The 21,354-nt window shown below is 44.2% G+C and overlaps 1 protein-coding gene across 1 annotated transcript in view; it reads right to left on the bottom strand.

Moving 5' to 3' along the window:
- The window catches only part of DOC2B (double C2 domain beta), an 824,733-nt gene that overhangs the window by 626,922 nt on the left and 176,457 nt on the right, over positions 1 to 21,354 (bottom strand). The window lies entirely within an intron of this gene.

Below are 21,354 nucleotides of genomic sequence, written 5' to 3' on the forward strand. Positions count from 1 at the left end.
TTTCATGATCCATCCGCTCTGACACATGGTGAAGACAATCCCTTACAGGGGGCAGGTCAGGGAGGATTGTGAGAGCTTAGAGGAGGCGGGACAGACGGAGGCACATGCAGAGCTGACTTAGAAGACAGCGAGGCGGGCTCCAGAAGCGAGGCGGGGGGCTCTGCCACTGGCCAGCCCCGCTGCCACACATGACAATGTTGGCCCAATCACAGAGCGCCGGCCGGCCATCGTTTAGCCTGAAGATGGCGGCGGCTGGAGTGACACGCTAGGAAGAATTTCTAAAGTTTGCTAGAGTGACACTGGTGTGGGATGCGCCCCCCCCAAATGTTGCGCCCGGTGCGGTCGGCCCCCCCTGCACCCCCCACGCTACGCCACTGATGCTATATGAAGGTGAAGGATCACATAGAAAAATTCAGTTTGAATTATAAAATTTGAAACTTGATTTTGATGAGAAATTAAAAATGTATCACTGATTTCTTTTAACCACTTAAAGACCAGCCGCCGTATATAAACTGCAGTGAAGTGACATACTTTTATGAAGTTTCGTTCAATAGCCACTAGATTGCGCTATCTCGCCGCAGGAGGCGCGATAACACCCTGATTGCCTAGTGGGAATGTCAGTCAACAGGTCTGATGGACCCGATATCCGCCGGCCACCCGCGATCATCCAGGGGAGAGGCAGAATGGCAATCTGCCTATATAAACAAGGCAGATCGCTGTTCTGCAAGGGGACAAGATAGAGATCTTGTGTTCCTGCTAAGCTGGAGCCAGAATCTCTGTCTTCCCCCAATCAGTGCAATCCCCCCACAGTAGGTAAGAACCCCCTAGGGACACACGTAACCCTTTGATCACCCCTGGTGTTAACCCCTTCCTTGCCAGTGTCATTAGTGCAGTGACAGTGCTTTTTTTTTTTTTTTTTTTAGCACTGGTCACTGTAATAATGTCACTGGTCCCCAAAAAAAGTGTCAAAAGTCTCAGTTAGATGTCCGATTGGTCCACTGCAATGTCGCAGTCCCACTAAAAACTGCTGACCGCCACCATTAGTAGTAAAAAAATATAAATAAATAAAAGTTCCATAAAAATATTGCATCGTTTGTAGACACTATACCTTTTGCGCAAACCAATCAATCTACACTTATTGGGATTTTTTATTTATTTTTTATTGGCTGTTTTATAACAGAAAGTAAAAGGACATCATTTTCTTTGGGTACAATGTTGCACAACTATGCAATTTTCAGTTAAAGTAACGCAGTGCCGTATCGCAAAAAAAGGCCTGGTCATTAAGGGGGTAAATCCTTCCGGGCCAGAAGTGACTGTGATATATACAATGAAGAAGTCCACATGGAAAACAGCTTGTTACTTAAAGATGAGCAAGATCTTAAATAAAAATCTTTCCTACCCACTATTTAGCAATAAATGTTTGGGGAGAGTTGAGTATGTATACTGAAATGTGTGTGAACAAGCATTTACCAGACATGATATATTTAAAGTAATTTATGCAGCACTTTACATATTGCACATTCACATCAGTCTCTGCCCTCAAGAAGCCTACATCTAAGGTACCTATCACGTGACGTCTATATACATATTATTATGGCTAAATAAATTCAACCTCCCCATAGGAACAGGAAATTCTAAAGTTCACAGTCACAGACAGGGGTCATGACGGTACAGCAAAGAAGGTGGCTGGATGGTGTGCAAGGTAATCAGAAATCGACCAGCATACTGGCAGATTATCACAAGAACCCAAAGTTCCCCAATCCAGACACAGGTAGCAAAAACAGCACACACACTGACACTAAAGTTATCAGAGCATGCAATACCACCAGCCACTACTAGAGGGAGACTTATCCAAAATTCCAGCAGAATGTTCACATAGATGCAAATACTGAATATGATCTAGTGCACTCTAAAGGTGGTGTAGCTACTTTTAGAATTCCCCAAGCTATCCAGCAAGGTAGGATCCTTAAGTGATCACTTTTCCTACTGCCTACATATACACACAAGACACAGGACCAATGGAGTAGACTGCCACCATCTGCAGTATTTCAGCTGACAGGCCTGCTAGGGAACTGTAGACACACATACACACAGAACCCTGTTGCTGGCATTAATATCTGTCCCTGCCTATTCCAGATGCCATACCGTTCACACATTGACGCTAATCTGCATAGTCAGGTTGGCCATCTCATTCTCTGACAGCCAACCACTGCAATTACAGAAAACACAAGGTTGCAGTCATACGATGCAATCTCAGGCAGATTAGTAGCAACTTTTCAACCAAGCATATAGGCACAGGTAATACAATACAACAGTCCCTCTAGGAGTTGCAAAGTCTTTGCATAGAACACAGAAGGTCAACGTATTCATTTTTATTTTTAATATTCTTAGGCGGGCTGTGCATAGAACTATGTACAGCAGTAAGGATGACAAAAAAGGGAAGAACATGACATACAGACATAATGACTGTTTGCTATAAAAATAAAAGGGGAGAAAAACAGAAATAGGCTTTAGCATTTGGACAAGATTGTTTTATCCAGCCTATCCTAGAGAGAGCATCCCAGAAATATAATTACCATCTCCAGACAGGGTGGTGGGATAGGCTTGCCACCCATCCAAGATTTACCTGGACAGTCCAGGTTTTGAATCATGTGTCCGGGTTCAGTCTGCCTGAAACCTAGACAATTTATTCAGACAGGACTGTGGTTACCCATGCTCCAGGGAGCCTATGCGTCCCCCCTGTCACACCTGGACAGGAGGGGGCAGTGGGGGCAGCATTAACTAAAACTGATCAGCTGTATTTTCCTCCTGCAGCAGCTAAAAGCCAGCTTCTCTTCCTCTCCCTCCCGCCGGCATTTAGCAGCTACAGGAGGAAAATACAGCTGATTGATTCTAGTAAATGTCCCCCCTCCTGTCCAGGTTCCTTTCCTTTCCGAATGAACACAGTAAGTGATTGGTACTGAATGATCTTCATGTTCATTCATAAATAAAGCGTTGTAAACTGTGTTTACTATGTTTCGGTTTGTTAATGAAGAGGAAGCCATTAAGGACATAGCATTTCCTATTCATTCACTGTCCAGTGCAGATGAGGGTGCAGATAAAAGGACTAGGAAATCTGTCCCCATTCCGTTTCTCTCTCTCAAATGTGAGACATCAGGGGTCTGTTTAAACCCCTGATATTTTACCAAAGCCCCCCAACAGAGCTGTAAAAAAAATAGTAAAGAAAAAAAAAGAATTAAAAAATTGTAAAAAATAATAACAAGTAAAATTACTAAAAAAAAAAAAAAAACAACTGAAACAATCTATTGCCCTACTGTCACCAATCTCTGCCCTACAGACATCGTCCACTGCTCTACTGAGACCATCCTCTGCCCTACTGACAAAGCTTACTGTCCTACTGACAATGTCCACTGCCCTACTGACACCATCGTCTGCCCTACTGACAAAGTCCACTGCTCTACTGACTGACACTGTCCACTGCTATACTGACACGATCCTCTGCTCTACTGACAAAGTCTAATGCTCCACTGACACCTTCCGCTGCTCTACTGACTAAAACCATCCACTGCCCTACTGACACCAACCTCTGCCCTAATGACACTTTCGCTGCAATACTGAGACCCTTCTCTGCCTTACTGACAAAGCTCACTGTCCTACTGACACCGTTCACTGCTCTACTGACTGACACTGTCCACTGATCTACTGACACCATCATCTGCCCTACTGACAAAGTCTAAAACTCTACTGACACCATCCACGGCTCTACTGACTGAAACCATCCACTGCCCTACTGACACTAACATCTGCCCTAATGACACTTCTGCTGCAATACTGAGACAGTCTGACAAGTCCACTGCTCTACTGACACCATCCACTGCACTACTGACACCATCCATTGCTCTACTGACACTGTTCACACACCATCCACTGCTCTACTGACGCTGTCCACTGCCTTACTGGCAATATCCACACACCATCCACTGCCCTAATGACACCATCCAATGCTCTACTGACACCATCCAATGCTCTACTGACACTGTTCACACACCATCCACTGCTCTACTAACACTGTCCACTGCCCTACTGACATTATCCACATACCATCCACTGCCCTACTGACACCATCCAATTCTCTACTGACACCATCCAACGCTCTACTGACACTGTCCACACACCATCCACTGCTCTACTGACACCGTCCACTAGGGATAGACCGATATGATTTTTTCAGGGCCAATACCAATACCGATATTTTGGTCACAATGTATCGGTATCGGCCGATATGGGCCAATATTTTTTACATTTAAAGTTTTGAAAAAAAAATTGATTTTTGTAAAATCTTACCGTAAAATCCTTTTCTCTTAAGCTCATTGACAGACGTAGTCCTCGTTGATACTAACAACTCAGGTTATGCTGCCCTCTACAGGCGTAGGACTAGACAGGAAAGAAAACATTCTGGCCACACCTTAGGGGCAGTCCCAGAGGGTATATCCTCTCTCTCTCTGCTACAGCAAATCAGTTATGTCACAAAGCAGTGTTTAGAGAATTTAACCCAACCCAACTCAAAACAGAGGGGCGGGTACTACGTCTGTCAATGAGCTTAAGAGAAAAGGATTTTACGGTAAGATTTTACAAAAATCCATTTTTCTCTGTCGCTCATTGACAGACGTAGTCCTCGTTGATACTAACAACTCGGGACGTCCCAAAGCAGTACCACATATGAGGGGTGGGAAAATGGAAATCAAAAATCCAATCTAGAAGGCCCAACCGGTGCCAACTAGAAGTTCTCAAGGCTCATCAATCAAAAAATGAGACTCAACAGAAATTTCAACAGAAAAAAACCCTCGAGGTAGACCACCGGTCTCCTCAAATTGCGGCCCGCAAAACCTTGCGGCCAAATGAGGCATCCGCCGATGCCATCACATCAATTTTATAAAATTTTGTAAAGGTATGTACCGACGACCAGGTGGCCGCCTTACATACCTGGACCACTGACGCCTGATGGCGGAAGGCCCAGGAAGTAATGAGCGCTCGAGTGGAGTGCGCCTTAACAGGGAACGGAGGATTCCGACCCCTAATAGAATAAGCCTGTACCACCGTCTGTCTAATCCATTTGGAGATAGTCGCGGCAGATGCAGGCAACCCCTTTCTGGGGCCATCCGTGATCACAAAAAGTGAATCCGTTTTACGGAACGATTCCGTAGCCTTCAGGTATACCCTGATTGCCCGAACCACATCCAAGGAATGCAACGCATGTTCCCGATGATGATTGGGCTGAGGACACAAGGAAGGTAGCACAATATCTTCATTCAGATGAAAGTCTGAAACCACCTTTGGAAGAAAGGATGGCTTCAGATGAAGAACTACCTTATCCCTATGAACCACTAAATATGGGGACTGGCATGATAATGCAGCCAGTTCTGACACCCTGCGTACAGAAGTGATAGCCACCAAGAAGGCCACCTTCTGGGATAAAGTTAGCAAGGGAATCTCCCTGATGTTTTCAAAGGGAGGTTTCTGCAGAACCGACAAAACCAAATTAAGATCCCAGGGCGGTAAGGGCGCGCGGACTGGTGGAGCCAGGTGCCGCAACCCCTGAATGAAATTCCGCACCAAGGAATGAGTAGCCAAGGGCTTCTGAAAGAAGATTGCTAATGCTGAAACCTGACCCTTGATGGTGCTCAAGGATAGTTTCTGCTCAACCCCCTTTTGCAGAAAAGCCAATATTCGGGTCACCGAATAGGTACGTGGAGGAAATCCCAAAGATTCGCACCACGCGATATAAGTCTTCCATGTGCGATAATAGAACTTGCTGGAAGTCGTTTCCTTTCCTTAATTAGAGTAGGAATAACTGAAGCTGACAACCCTCTGTCCTTCAGTACCTGGGTCTCAATGGCCAGGCCATTAAAACCAGCGACTGTAAAGCACAATGGAAGATCGGTCCTTGAGACCGCAGACATTCCCTGAGAGGAAGTTCCCAAGGAGCGTTCGCGACTAGCATGTCCAAGTCGGCCTGACCGGCTTGAGGAGGCTAGCTTAGAATTTCCAGGATAACTGGAGTTCCCTCCATCTCCATCCTGCGGAGAAATCTCAGCAGCAATCTGAGAGGAGGGAATACCTTTAATAGCTGACACTGTCTTAACAGGCCGTTCAGCGCGTCTGCTGCGTCCGCTGGAGGATCGTGGGCGCGCGTCTCCGCAATCTCCGCGCCTCCGGGATGCTCTGAAGAAGACACAGATGGTGAAATGCTTGGTGATTGACCTAAGTCATCACCCTGATATTGCCTGACTGGATCCGAACCAGGCTGCCCTAGAGCTACCTGGCCCAGGCAATCCGACAAAGTCTGATCGTTCTCTGTTCCCACACATTTATCCGACACCTGATTCCTATCAGGAGTGATGATTTCTCCTGGTTGAACATTGGAGACCGAAGTCACCCGGCTAGAGGCTCCTTGGTCTGTCTGCTCAACCGGATCCGATTCCTGTGGGGAACTGAGACTAATCTTTGGAAAAGGTAAAGAAAATTATTTGTTCAGGGAACGGTAACTACCGCTCCCTGTAGTACTTAAATGTTGGAAGGGAAGAATCGCACCGGTAGCAGTGATCGATGCTCGATCTAGTGCTCTGAATACCGGTGAAGACATCCCCCCACCCTCAAGCCGGGTGGGGGCGCACCTTCAGGCTGTGTAAGCCTTAGCTTCAGGTTTGGCTGAGTCGGTCTTTTGTTTGTTCGACCAGCGCTTCTTGAACCCTCCTAGAGGGGTTTTGCCCTTCCCGCTTGCTCCAGCAGAGCGAACAAACCCTTTATGGGCGGCAAAGAAAGGTCCACGCTTGTTACGAGGTCCTTTAGCTTTAGCAGCCTGTGGCAAAAAAGTGCTTTTGCCCCCAGTGGCATCCTTAATGATCTCATCTAGGGTGGCCCCAAATAGGCGATTCCCCTGAAAGGGGAGATTCGCCAAGGTCTTTTTGGAACCTAGGTCCGCTGACCAGCATTTTAACCACAGCACACGTCTGAGGATTACTGCTGACATAGATGCATGCCCTAATAGGGGGGTGGCATCCAAGGCTGCGTCACAGACAAACTGTAGTCCTTGTCTAATCTGTTCCATCAAATCAGATGTTGCCTGAGGGATACCTTTCCCCTTCAGGTCCTGGCGCACCAATCTCACCCATTCCGTTAATGTTTGAGAAACTAGACCAATGACAATTACTGGTCTAAAGGCTGACCCTATCAGGGAAAAGATGTAAAAGGGAAAAGGGAAGTGCGGGACTCCGCTTCTACCTTCCGATCCACCGAATCCTTAAAGGACGAAGCGTCCTCCACCGGAATAACCGTGGCTTTATTCAGTCTGGAAATAGGTGGATCCACCACTGGTGGTACCGTCCATTTCTTAATGAGGGATTCCTCAAACGGATAGCGTCTAGCAATGCGCTTGGAAATAGTAAAGGTACGCTTTGAATGATCCCATTCCTCTTTAATCTTATTACCAAAACACTTGGGTAAAGGAAAAACCTTCACCGTCTTGGTGGGTTTGCTAGTACCAAAGGGAATTTCCATTTCAGTTGCCTCTGCCGGTAAAACCTCAAGTCTTAAGGTTTCCCGAACCGCCACAACTAGTGCGTCCACCAATGCTTCTTCTTGTGCTATGGCGGAAGCATGAACGTCCTCCTCACTGTCTGAGGGAACTTTACCTGAGACAACAGCCCCTGCAGAGGGACCTGCAGCTGCAATGACCATCTCAGAATCTGAATCTGAAGTCTCAGATGATATAGGGGTAGGTGGGGGTCGCTTTTTGACCCCCGTTCCTGACAGGCCGTCTCCACCCGAGCCACCAAAGACTCCAAAACTGCTGTAAATGCATCCATACTCTGTGCACTGGTGGGTCCCGCGGCCCCCTCGAGGGAAACAGGTGGGGGTACCTGTGTGGCAGGGTCCATGACAATTCCAGATACTAACCGAAAAAAATCAATTGCCAACAAAAATAAAACTTTTTTTTTTTTTTTTTCTTTTCAGACCCCCAGCGCCACAATGCCCCTCAGTGTTACCTGCTTAGGGACCCCTACAGAGCGAGAGAGAGAGATAGACCCCAAGGCTCACCACTTGATGCTCAGAGTTTCAAATGCAACCTGTTACAACACTGTCTAGAACAGACAGGAAGTCTTTTGGCTGGCTTTCCGGGAAAAAAGGAGGCGGCTCCGCCCCTCTGCACGCCTTCCGGCGCCTCCCCTAGCTCCACGAGGTGTTTGGGTCACCTCAAACATGGCCGCCCCCATGCTGGAGACACGAGGCTACGCCAATATGGCGGCCTCGTGCGATCTGCCAGACAATGACGGCGGCCTGTACAGGATAACGGCGTGTCTGGCGGCCTGCGGGAGTATCTCGGCCCCACAAACCTTTACCCTAATGGTGATCAGCCTGGCCGGCGGTACCGGACCCTGGCGGTCCGTATGCGGTCCGTGGGACGTCGGAAGGCATCTGCCTTTGCTGGAGGAATGCGATCTGGACTGCAGTATACATGTATAGACATCGCCCTGTGAACACTTCTGACAGGTAGGATACCTTATACTATCACAGTAATATTCTAGTACTGCCACTGACTTCAGTCATCTTTACAGTTTTGAAATGACATTAGATTGTCAGCTCCCAAACCAAGCCTCCTGGTTTCTTGTTCACAAAAATCACACTCAAATAGGGGGATCTGTGACATGTTATAGGATAGAGGGGAGACCCATCCTTACCATTTCAGAGAGCCCGCGTTCACCACAAACCCGTCAGAGGGAAAAGGGGGAACATACTACTCACTATACCGGAACCAGGAGGGCGCCAACTCCTGACAGTACCCCTCTCCATCGGGGTGGGAGGGCTGTCGACCAATACGGACGCCGTGACTCATGGTCATTGGCGTTTAAGCGAGACGTTTAACTCGCAGGGTCAGTCCCCGTCCAGTGGGACTATGTCGCGGCCGACCCAGCGCGGAGCTATGGCCTGCACGCGCTCGTAGGCTGAACTGGGGTGACCACTGGATCTCAACATCCAGCCCGTCGCCCAGTTCCAGCTTTCTTGCTTGAAGATCTCACAGGAACACTGGAGAAAAAAGCTGTCTAAAAAATCTTTCTAAGAAAAAAATCCTGCCAGGACCGAAGATCCTAGCAAGGCATCTAGGTCCTTACTCCTAACTAGACAGAAAAAAAATGATTTGCTGTAGCAGAGAGAGAGAGGATATACCCTCTGGGACTGCCCCTAAGGTGTGGCCAGAATGTTTTCTTTCCTGTCTAGTCCTACTCCTGTAGAGGGCAGCATAACCTGAGTTGTTAGTATCAACGAGGACTACGACTGTCAATGAGCGACAGAGAAAAGACAATTTTTGACACAAATCTGGTACTGAACATGTTAATTTATGTTTAATGCCTAATGGCTGGCTTGCTGGCACCCTATGGAGGGTGGCTGGCTGTCACCCTGTGGTGGATGGCTGGCTGGCTGTCACCCTGTGGTGGATGGCTGGTACCCTGTGGTGGATGACTGGCTGGCACCCTGTGGTGGATGGCTGGTTGTCTGGCACCCAGTGGTGGGTGGCTGGCTGGCACCCTGTGGTGGGTGGCTGGCTGGCACCCTATGATAGGTGGGTGACTGTCACAGAGGCTGTGGATGGCTGGCTGGTACAGCACCTGTGGGCGGCTGGCTGGTACAGTGCCTGTGGCTGGCTGGTACAGGGCCTGTAGGTGGCTGGCTGGCTGTCTGGCACCCTGTCTGGGGGTGGTTGGCTGTCTGGCACCCTGTGGTGGATGGCTGGCTGGCTGGCACCCTGTGGTGGGTGGCTGGCTGGCACCCTGTGGTGGGTGGCTGGCTGGTACAGGGCCTGTGGGTGGCTGGCTGGTACAGTGCCTGTAGCTGGCAGGTACAGGGCTTGTGGGTGGGTGGCTAGCTGTATGGTACAGGGCCTATGGGTGGCTGTCTGGATCGTTGGTACAGTGCCTGTGGCTGGCTGGTACAGGGCCTGTGGATGTGGGTGGCTGGCTGGCACTGGGCTGCTGTGGGTGGGTGTGTGGCTGTGATACACTCCCGCGAGATTAGTCCTGACTCCAGAAAAAAAAAAGAAAATGAGGAAGCTGAAGAGTTGCACCCGATTTTGCACTCTGCAGTTTTAGTATATCAACCCCCATAGGGTGCATGTTCACTAAAGAATTTTGGGAGAATTAATGGAGTGGTCTTTGGCAGTATGGGAAGTGGGAAAGGCAAGTATATACATTTTTCTTTTGCAGGGTATTTGTTTTAGGGTATCACATTATTAGAAGGGGCAAAACTAAAAAAAAAGTGGCGGTGTTGGCTAGTGGTAACTAGTGACAATTGCAGGGATGATGGTATATCTGTTTTGTGGCATCATTGACGACTAGCAGAAAGTTACAGCTTATCTGGTGCTTGCTCATTTTGATGCTTACAGCTGACTATTTGGCACACATATCAGCAATGGAAGCGCAAGGGGGGTGCTATAGCACCCTCAAAAATTCTGGTAGCATGCCTATCAGCAGCAAGTGCCAGTATTGCCATATTCTGAAGCAAATGTACCTAAAGCAAGGGCAGAGATGGGACTTATCTGTGGTTAGCAGATATAAATATTTTCTGAGCCCTAAAGACTGATATGCCATGGAGTCATAAAAGCTCCTGGTTCTCTGGCACACTAGTTATTATGTTGCAATAGGTGAGGAGTATATTGGAGTAGCCAAGAAACTGAACAGTGAGGTAATCAGGAGTGCAATGCAGTGCTCTGATTTTCAGCATCTAAGTCAGACTGGAGTAAATTTTGCCTGTGGTGCTCTGCGGTAAATGTACTACCCCACCTGCGCAAATAAGCACATCATATTTACCTTGAACTGCTTTTTTCACCAAGTATTTTGAGAAATGTGGAATTTTGTGATTGTATGAGTTGAGAACTAAAAGAATTGGAATCATTTAGTGACGTAACCTCATTGGGCCATGCATCTGCAACGAATACATTCGCTGCGCAGTCTTTGCCCCATATATGTGAATGAGGAATGACTCACTAAGTGATATTATAAGCATGCAACAGAAAATACATATTTTGCAATATTATTGTGCTGGAATTTATCATTACTTGTCCTGACACTTTTTGGGTGTTATTATGCAGAGAGTAATTGTACTGGGAAGTTTTGCTTGCCCTGACACTTACGGGAGGGTTATTGTTCGGGGTTATCATTGTGGTCCTGACACATGCTGGGAGTTATTGCTAGGGGTTATCATTTCTGGCCCTGACCCATATTAGGAGTAATTGCTTTGCTTTAGTAGGGAGGCTACAAAAAAACTGCTCCCCTTATTTTTACTGCACTTTCCTTACTGTGGAGGCCTGAAGCCAATGGAGCACGATGCAAATTTGAAAGCACTTTGCTGTGCTATATATACTGTACAAGGGTGTTCCTAATGTAATAGATTTTTTCTAATGGCTATGTGACCACAGTACACCTACACTGCTGCTTTCTAAATGGACCCCCATGAAATTGCTGTCCTAGACTAAAAAATGTCAGCACACTGCCCCTTTTTTTAAAGTTAAATAGCTAAAAGAAAAAAAAAAAACTATATATATATATATATATATATATATATATATATATATATATTGGAAGCAATTTGGTAAATTCATAGGCACGCTGGCTATTGGTGTGTTATTTAGAAACAATTTTTTCCCTTGGGTTGTAAAATATAGAAACATGTCTGCTGACAAAAATAAATAATGCATCCACAGCTTGTCAGTTTTATCTGTAATATGGTATATATGCAGGCACACTGGTGACCAGTATAAGGCTGATGCAGATTATTACTAGGGATGAGCTGAACATATCTGGGTTTGATTCAAGGCATTTTTGGCAAACATGATTAATGTTTGGGTGCTGAATCCGAACCCCATTAAAGTTAATGGGAGTTGATTGTTAACAAACAGAAATGGCCTATTAGGCATGGCATGGTCAATTTAAATGGGGACTGGGCACTGTTCCATGGAAGATGTACCAAAGCAAAAAAAAAAAGAAACAGTTTTTTTTTTTTAAGTCGTTGTAAACCCTGGACATTTTTTACCTTAAAGTGATTGTAAAGTCTTGTGTTTTTTTTTTTTAATAACAAACATGTTATATTTACCTGCTCTGTGAAATGGTTTTGCACAGAGCAGCCCGGATTCTTCTCTTCTCGGGTCCCTGTTTGCTGTTCCTGGCCCCTCCCTTCTGTCGAGTGCTCCCACAGCAAGAAGCTTGCTATGGGGGCACCCAATCCGAGCTGCAGCTCCGTGTGTCCATTCAGACCCAGAGCTGCTGTTCGGCCCCACCCCCTCTCTCTCCTGATTGGCTAACTGACTTTGATTTACAGCAGTGTGAGCCAATGGCGCCACTGCTGTGTCTCAGCCAATCAGGAGGGAGAGTCCCGGATGGCCGAGGCATTCGTTGACATTGCTGGATAGAGATGGGGCTCAGGGGGTGCTGGGGCGGCTGCTACACACAGAAGGCTTTTAATCTTAATGCATAGAATGCCTTTAAAACCCCTTGAATGAATTCCCTGCATTAAGGTAAATAAATGTCCCAGTGTTTGTATCGCCCCTTTTATACTTATGTGAGTCCTATCTTATGTGAGTCCTATCTCGAACAAGCAGTGTGCCCATCTTCAGCGCTTCTCTCCTCTCTCTATTCTCAGAGGAAGCAGCAGGAGATAATGGGGGATGCCTTTACCAGCCAGTATAGTGGCACATCTGTATGCTGTGTACAACCTACTTCAGCAAAACCAATATTTCCAAAGATTAAAAATTGCAGTTTATATTGCCAGTAAATGACAGCTCTCAGCAGCTTACTTCTGTTTATTAACAAAATAGCCAGGGATTCCATTCACCTATACAAGACCCTTATCCTAGATGAGGGTCTGATATAGATGTTAATGGGGGACCGCACACAAAAAAATGTTGTGACCCTACAAATTCTTTTGAGTCTGGTATGGATTTTAAGAGGGAACCCCATGCAAAAGTAAAAAAAAAAATAAACAATTTGTGGGGTCACCCTAAAATCCTTACCAGACCTTGATCCGAGCAGGCTAGGAAAAGGGGAACAAGTGTGCTCCCTCCCTCCTGAACCATACCAGACCACATGCTGCTCAACATGGGAGGGGTATCATTCCAGGGGGGAGGAAAAAGGTCCCTTCCACACAGCCCTGGGACAGTGGTTGTGTGGGTCTGCGAGTGGGGGGGCTTATTAAAATCTGGACATAATCTGCTTCCATTGCTCACGGCCATCAAATGATATCTCCTGGTTCCTGCCAGACATGACCACATTTGGTCAGTGACATCATGGATATATTTTTTACACAATTCCCACCTCTTTGTTTACTTACATTCTGTTGTCAGCCAAGAATCCCCAAAATCTTAACCAGCAACCTGGGGGAAAGCTGTTACATGTATCAGTGGTAGTACACTGGAGGTTTGATTTGGCCAAACGCCAATTTAGTTTACCTGCTTGCCAAACTTCTGAACAAGCAAAATTCAGTCTGAATATAGGTTTAGACTAAAACAGCAGTTCATCCCTAATTACCACTTGCATTTTTGCCTTCAGTTTCAAAAATAGAAATCACCCTAAGGGCATGTACAGCAGAAAAGAAGCAGATTTTCTTCTATCTTCCTACACTAAACTAATACAATTTACCTAATTGGTACCCACCCTTCTCCCCAGTGACATTCCACAATATATGCATTGGTATGCCTTTTGCTGCTATTGACTGGCGACTGCCTACAACAGAAAAGTTTTTTCCTAGGGCAAAGGGGATATTGGGGATTACAGGAAAGCTCCCTAGTGCCAACCAGTGCATACATTGCGAGAAATGTCAACAGCATCTGTCTCAATTTAAGTGCCCTTATATACTGCAAACTCTGACTTGCACTGACTGATATGCTCATTCCTCAACATGGAGTGTAAAGTGTTGACTAGTCTGTCAAAAGGACTTCTACATTCATAAAGGAATTAAGTATTTGCACCACTTTTCCAGTATGGCCTATTAAAACATCCTTTACGAGATTCAAAAAAGCCTTGCCACCAGTTTTAGTAGCTTTACTAAGCGGTGGACAGATTCAGGTAGTTTTTAATAGCTTAATTTTTAGTGGCGCTATGGTTGGTCTGGATTCAATAAAACTTATCTCTAGTTTGCAGATAACAAAACGATAATTAAGACTAACTCTAAGTTGGTGTACAGCTTCAATAGGCTTCAAGCAACGAGTCATGTTGACAAATGGCGAAGGTCCCCATAAGGCTAGCTCCCCATAAGATCAGCTCTCTTCTTATGATTGACTGCAGACAGTGTATGGATTCCATAGCCAATTGCAGGCTGCTTATTGGCTATGGAATCCACCTGCTGTCAATCACAAGAAGAACGGACCTGATGGGGAACTAGTGTGAGTGCATTCCCATCAGTCTTCACCCACGTGCTTCACCCACTGATGTACTTTCTGTGTGACCACTGCAGTGGCAGGGAGGGAGCTCAGCTGCACTGAGGATGGAGTGTCCATGTGGAATCTCTGGCCTCAGTGTGCCTTTGCATGACAAATGTTGGCACTAGTCCCAAATTTTGAGCCAGCACTGAAGTTGTTGTGTAGAGGCACAGCAGAATACTAAAGAGTGTTGTGGACACTCTTCTTCAGTTTCTCAGACAGTGTTTTAGCAATAAATGCTTTTACAAGCCTATACTGTAAATTATTCTTCAGTATCTAATATTAAAAAAACATATTTATAGTGGTGCCTTTCTGCCAACCTCCCAAATTTTTGTTTTTAGTTTATATTTCTGATGTATCAAAAACATGAAAACAATATCCCAATATTGTATACAAAAATGAAGATACTAGAAAGTGAGGGGAGAGAAGAGCTGCAGATGGGCACAGCACTGGATAGAATGAGAGCTCAGGAAAGTAACAAGGGGGGGGGGGGGGGTTGTATTTACAGATGCCTAAACATTTTTTACCTTAATGCAAAAAACGCATTAAGGTAAAAGATGTTTAAGCTTTATAAATAATTGCATAAGGCCTGTACTTACCAGTACTGTATGTAACCTTAAAGCTTAACTCCGGGCAAATACAACATACATTAATGCATACATTGCAAGCTGAATGTAAAAAAAAGCATTGCCGGCAATATAAAAATTAGCAAAAAAATGCCAAAATGTTTAAAAAAAATGTCAAAATTCATACCAGACCCTCATCCGAGCATGGAGACCAGCAGGTCAGGAAAGGGAGGGGACAAACCAGCACCCCCCCCCCTTCCTGAAGCACAACAGGCCACATGCTCTACACATGGGGTGGTGCTTTGGGGCGGGGGGCTCTGCCCCTCTCACTCCAAAGCACCTTGTCTCTATGTTGGTGGGGAAAAGGGCCTATTCCCCACAACCCTGGCTAGTGGTTGATGGGGTCTGCGGGCAGGGGGCTTTAACAAGGGGGCCCCAAGATCACACCCCCTCCCCCCATGTACATAGTACCCCTACCCATTCAGCAAAAAAATGTAAAAAGTGAATAAAAAACAATGTCCCCCGTTGAAGATCCATCATCAATCACGATGCCCACCGAACCGCTGGGCTAAAAAAAAAAAAAAGCGCGCTTGCGCTGAAGGCTTTCACTATCTGCCAGCTCAGTCCTGTGACAGTTCTTAAATAGTTAAGAGGCGGGGCCCCCTGGTGACATCTCCTTGTGGCACCGCCCTCCTGTGACGTTGGCAACCGAGCATGCACCGGTCTGTGACGTCACAGGAGACAGGAGCCCCAGGTCGCTGGGTGGCCCAACCTCTTAGTTATTTAAAAACTGTCACACGGCTGACCAAGCAGACAGCGGGGGCCTTCAGCACAAGCAGAGCTTTTTTCGGGTTTGGTGGTGCGGCGGGCGGCGTGAGTGACAATGGAAGTACATGTATGGGCAGGCTGGTTGTATACAAGTCAATTTATCGACACAGCCTGGCTTGCAAGCATGCCCGTCCCAGTGCCCCCATAGCAAAACTGTACACTTTCCATATTTGAAACCTAACAAATTTAAGAGAATGCCTAAATAAACATGCCCCTATGAGATCTACATGCTGAGAATGTTTTTTATTAAAAGTGATGTATGTACACAAAAAGCCACTTCATTTGCATTGTTTGGAAGAAAGACAAAAATTCATTTACTGTACACATGCTTCTAAAATGCCAAGACAGGCAGCCTGATAACCACTCTAATTAGCTACTGCCTTTGAGTTGTACATTCAACAATTTCCAAGCAAAATGTTTTCTAAGCAACAGAATTTAGTACAAAATATAACTGGTACTTTTACGTCACAGTTATTAGTACAAGGAAAGAATTCAGGAAATTGATGAAAATAAGCTTTTTGTTCATGACTAAAATATTATAAGACTTTTGAATGTAAGAAAGGAAATGAGCATCATTAATTTTAATAAAATATCACTTTGTCATTAAAGCAGTGCTCTGGGCAAAGAAATCCATTAGTTCAGGTACACATATATAAAGAAAGGCAATAAATGATTTTTTTTGTCACTCACACAGCTGCCTGAAAGCTATGTGCACCCAAATGTATTTCTCACCCCAAAAAATAACATGCTTTTTAGCCCTTTGAGGTTTACACATGCCTGGCATACATAATAACCAGGCAGGTGAACCATTTGTTATTCTACAGCTTATTGGGCTGTAAGTAAACTTCAAGCTGTTGAGGTCTATTCTCTGCTCTACTTTAACTTTAACTACCTGACAACATGTCCAACTGAGAGTCCTGTGCAGTGCACTGATTGGCTCACAGTACAGAGCCCCAAGCTTCTCAAAATGATCAGTTGATTTAGAGATATAAGTAGTTAAAGTTATATGCAAATCTTGAGTTTTTCTGTAAAAGTGTAGGTGGGCCAAACCGCTTTTTTGCTTTTTTGTTACTAAACCTGGGACCTTGCATTCAATATATCGGGTCTTCCAGAGTACACAGAACATGGAAATGCAATTATATTAGTCAATATAAACTGATAAATACATTTCCTCATCAGCAGTAAATAGCAGTTTTGTGACTTCTATTAGTGTCTGGTTAGCATTTGTAGGAAGGTTTTCCATTCATCCTATGAGGCTGAAGGACTCCTGACCCCTCTGTCTGGACAATGCTGATTGGCCCTGTGCTGATCACATGCACTCTCCCAAAGAAAAAAAAAAAAAAACTCTCTAGCAGTACACACCAAACTGAGCGTGTGCAGAGTGACTCCAAAGGCTCTGTACTATCAGGAGATTGATTGGGGACAGTGGACTAAGGGAAGGATCAGAGAAGGCAGGATCAAACAGACATTTTACACAATGCAGAGGATTAACCCCTTAGGTTCCACAGTGAGTATAACAAGCAGGCTTTACTGCATATACAGACTGATTTTACTGTTGTGGGTTTGGTAACACTTTATGTAGAAGGAAACTGACAGGTAAGAAGGCTAAGCAGGCTGGAGGAGCAGGTCAGATGGTAACATTTAAGCGCTGGTTCACACTAGTATGACTTGTCAGGCGACTTGGTCAGCCTGACAAGTCGTGGTCCATTGTGTAGTACAGGAACGATTCTAATAGGAGCGACACAAGTCGCTCCGACTTAGAAAAAGGGTCCTGTACTACTTCGAGGCGACCTGGAGCGACTTTCATAGACATTAATTTTTGAAGTCTGTGCAAGTCGCGCCAAAGTCGCGGTGCACCCGACTTCACAGGTCGCCCCCGAAGTCGTGCCGCTTCAGTGTGAACCGGCACTTACAGGAATTGTTGATCTAACGATTCCTTTGTTATAATGTTTTCATCAAAATAACCCTGTGCATTTTTTTAAATCGTTATTTCAGTGAATTAAGTTAGCTATACTAAAGGATTATTTGTTATATTTATCTGTATTTTCAATTTTAATTGTGCAATATTCAATGGGGTTGATTTACTAAAACTGCAGAGTGCAAAATCTGGTGCAGCTCTGCATAGAAACCAATCAGCTTTCAGGTTTTATTGTCAGAGCTTAAAGCGTAACTCCACTTTTGTTGAGAAGAAAACATTCCCCTCTGGGTGATCTCTGTACATTACAAGGATTTTAACAAACTTTGTTGCAGATTCCTACCTTATGTTATTCTGAAGAAATCATTGTTTGTTCCTCTGTGCTGAGTGGGTCTAATGGGAGTGGTTTCATAATTATCTATCAGCTGTGGCAGCTGCAGGGCACTAATGAGGAAATCTGCTGGGCCTGCATCCCTTTAGACGTCTTCCTATTGGGAGTATCTCACCAAAAATGACATTTATATTGCAGGGGATGCCATAAATCTGACTTGTATCTTAGACAGACTTCTGGGAAAATCAGTGAGCCAATCACACAAGCAGGAAATGATGTTTCTGGGGTGTGGTCAGTACACATTCTGTGTACAGAACAGATCCAGGTAGCCATATTGCATTGCATTTTCAAAAAATTGCAATGGCTGCAGATTGAAAAGGAAAGGTCATTTTTAATAACATTCAATACTATATGATTTGTGTCGCATTTGCATGCGCTACATTATTTTTCTTTATTTGCAATTTTCTTTTCTCACAAAAATGGAGTTACCCTTTAATTGAACAAGCTGAAGTTAGAAGCTGATTGGCTATAATGCAGAGCTGCACCCAATTTTGCACTCTCGAGTTTTAGTGAATCAATCCCAATGTCTTCTAAACTTCTGAACCTCCTAAAGCTGATATACTTTATGAAATAAACAGAGATTACACATGTTTTTTTTTGTGTGTGTATTTTTTGTGAACCTCACAAAGATAGATTTTGCCAAAAGCACAAGAAATGCTGACTTTGGCTTTTCCGTCTGATTTACCTGCTTCAAAGCCTGACATCCCTTTCAAGATAGCACTTCAATCTATTTTAAAGAAATATGTTAGATATATATATATATATATTTTTTTCTATAAGAAAGAGATCAGAAAGCAACCTACAGCAGTTTTGTCAGCACTATGGCTTGGAAAACAATTTTCAATAAATTGAAAAATTACAGCCACGTCTGCAAGTCTGATGGGAAAAAAGCAATGTTGACTCAACACACTCAAACTCATAAGGAGCTTTGATTTCTCACATATGCTGATTTCATATTTGTTTTTCTGCAATTGTTTTTCTAAATATTCTTTACTTTGCTGGCAAAAAAAAAAAAAAAGAAAAAGAATTTCACTATTGCTCTTTTGTAAGCAAATTTCTGTCTCTTTCTTCCTATAGTCAATAACAGTACATTTTATAGTATGCGGTTTGTTGTGTCAGTTCAGTAACTTGTGCTTGCCATTGCTAATTTAAGCCTTTTCAGAAAACGTGTTATACATATTACAAAAAAAATACTCCATATTAGTATGATCTAAACAGATTAGTAATCAGGGCAATATAATGGTGCTACACACATCCAACATTTACCATTTAATATGCTGCTGTAGCTTGTAATACATGAACCTGGGTCCTAGGTCCTTGGTCCTAAATCACCCTACCTTCATAACCTTCCCTCTACATGTTATCCTCCACAACCACTTTGCACAGTAAAACCCATACCCTCCAAAGGAAGCATGCCTCTTCCAGGGGTCCACTAACTACATTTACCCTCTGCTACCCCTGTTTTTGACTATACTGCTCTGATATCTGTGGATTTTAGAAGCTTAGTAACCTGTCTTGTAGAAATATTATTGCAGTAGATATTAACTCATTCTTACCAAAGGTTTATTGGGTGGTTTGGCATTGTTGGTCTGACAGCCCCTTGTGTTCCCTTATTATCATAAAGATAAACGTGACAGGTCACAATCCATCCCGTGGAACATGAACATATACAGTATCTCACAAGAGTGAGTACACCCCTCACATTTTTGTAAATATTTTATTATATCTTTTCATGTGACAACACTGAAGAAATGACACTTTGCTACAATGTAAAGTAGTGAGTGTACAGCTTTTATAACAGTGTAAATTTGCTGTCCCCTCAAAATAACTCAACACACAGCCATTGATGTCTAAACTGCTGGCAACAAAAGTGAGTAAACTCCTAAGTGAAAATGTCCAAATTGGGCCAAATTAGCCATTTTCCCTCCCCAGAGTCATGTGACTCGTTAGTGTTACAAGATCTCAGGTGTGAATGGGGTGCAGGTGTGTTAAATTTGGTGTTATCGCTCTCACTCTCTCATACTGGTCACTGGAAGTTCAACATAGCACCTCATGGCAAAGAACTCTCTGAGGATCTGAAAAAAATAATTGTTACTCTACATAAAGATGGCCTAGGCTATAAGAAGATCGCCAAGACCCTGAAACTGAGCTGCAGCACGGTGACCAAGACCATGCAGCGGTTTTAACAGGGCAGGTTAACTCCGGACAGGTCTTGCCATGGTCGACCAAAAAAGTTGAGTGCACATGCTCAGCGCCATATCCAGAGGTTGTCTTTGGGAAATAGACGTATCATGAGTGTTGTTCCTGCACCTTCTGTTCACGCTATTAGGGGACCTGAGTCAGAGGTGTAAGAGAGGCTTTCCTCATTATATCAGGCTCTGCTATCAGGTACGTGATAGCTAGGTACCCAGCTGCTTTGTAGTAATAGCTTTCTACAATATACTGTAATTATATGAATTGCAAACACCACTGCGTACCAGGAAATTAGCTTTTTTTTATATGCCATATTAATTTTTAGCAACTAAGCTACAGAGCAACTAAGCTACAATAGTAGTAGCTTCTACACAGTATGATTACTTTTTAACCAGTTCCTTACCGCGCCATAGTAAAATGACGCCAGCAGAAACATTTAATCGAAAAAAAAAAAAACAGCTGTGATCAAATACCACCAAAAGAAAGCTCTATTTGTGTGAAAAAAAGTATAAAAATGTTGTTTGGTTACAGTGTTGCATGACTGAGAAATTGTCATTCAAAGTGTGAGAGTGCTGAAAGCTAAAAATTGGTCTGGGCAGGAAGGGGGTGTAACTGCCCTGTATGGAAGTGGTTAAAGAGCAAACATTAAAATATGACAGATGGAACTATGTTTTTTAAGTCATGAAAGACCTAATTATAATTCTCACAAATAAAGAAAATGTTTTTCTTTTTTATATACTTAACAGCAATGTACTTAAATGGGTAGAAATATGAAAATCATTCTGCATACTCTATATCTAACCAAGGAAAGCTTTGCTCACCTATGCAAGCCACCTGTGGTGTGTCAATTTAAACTGTTGAAATTCCCTCATAGAACATTCTTGCTTCTATTTTGCATGTATTTGATTAATGCCAGAAATAAATGTAAGTGTTGACTTTTCTTTTCCCTGATCTATTAATGTCAGGGCTTTTTCACATAAGAGCTCTAGTATGCACA

Source organism: Pelophylax lessonae (assembly GCF_965119305.1).
Source record: "Pelophylax lessonae genome assembly, chromosome: 2".
Lineage (NCBI taxonomy): Eukaryota > Metazoa > Chordata > Amphibia > Anura > Ranidae > Pelophylax > Pelophylax lessonae.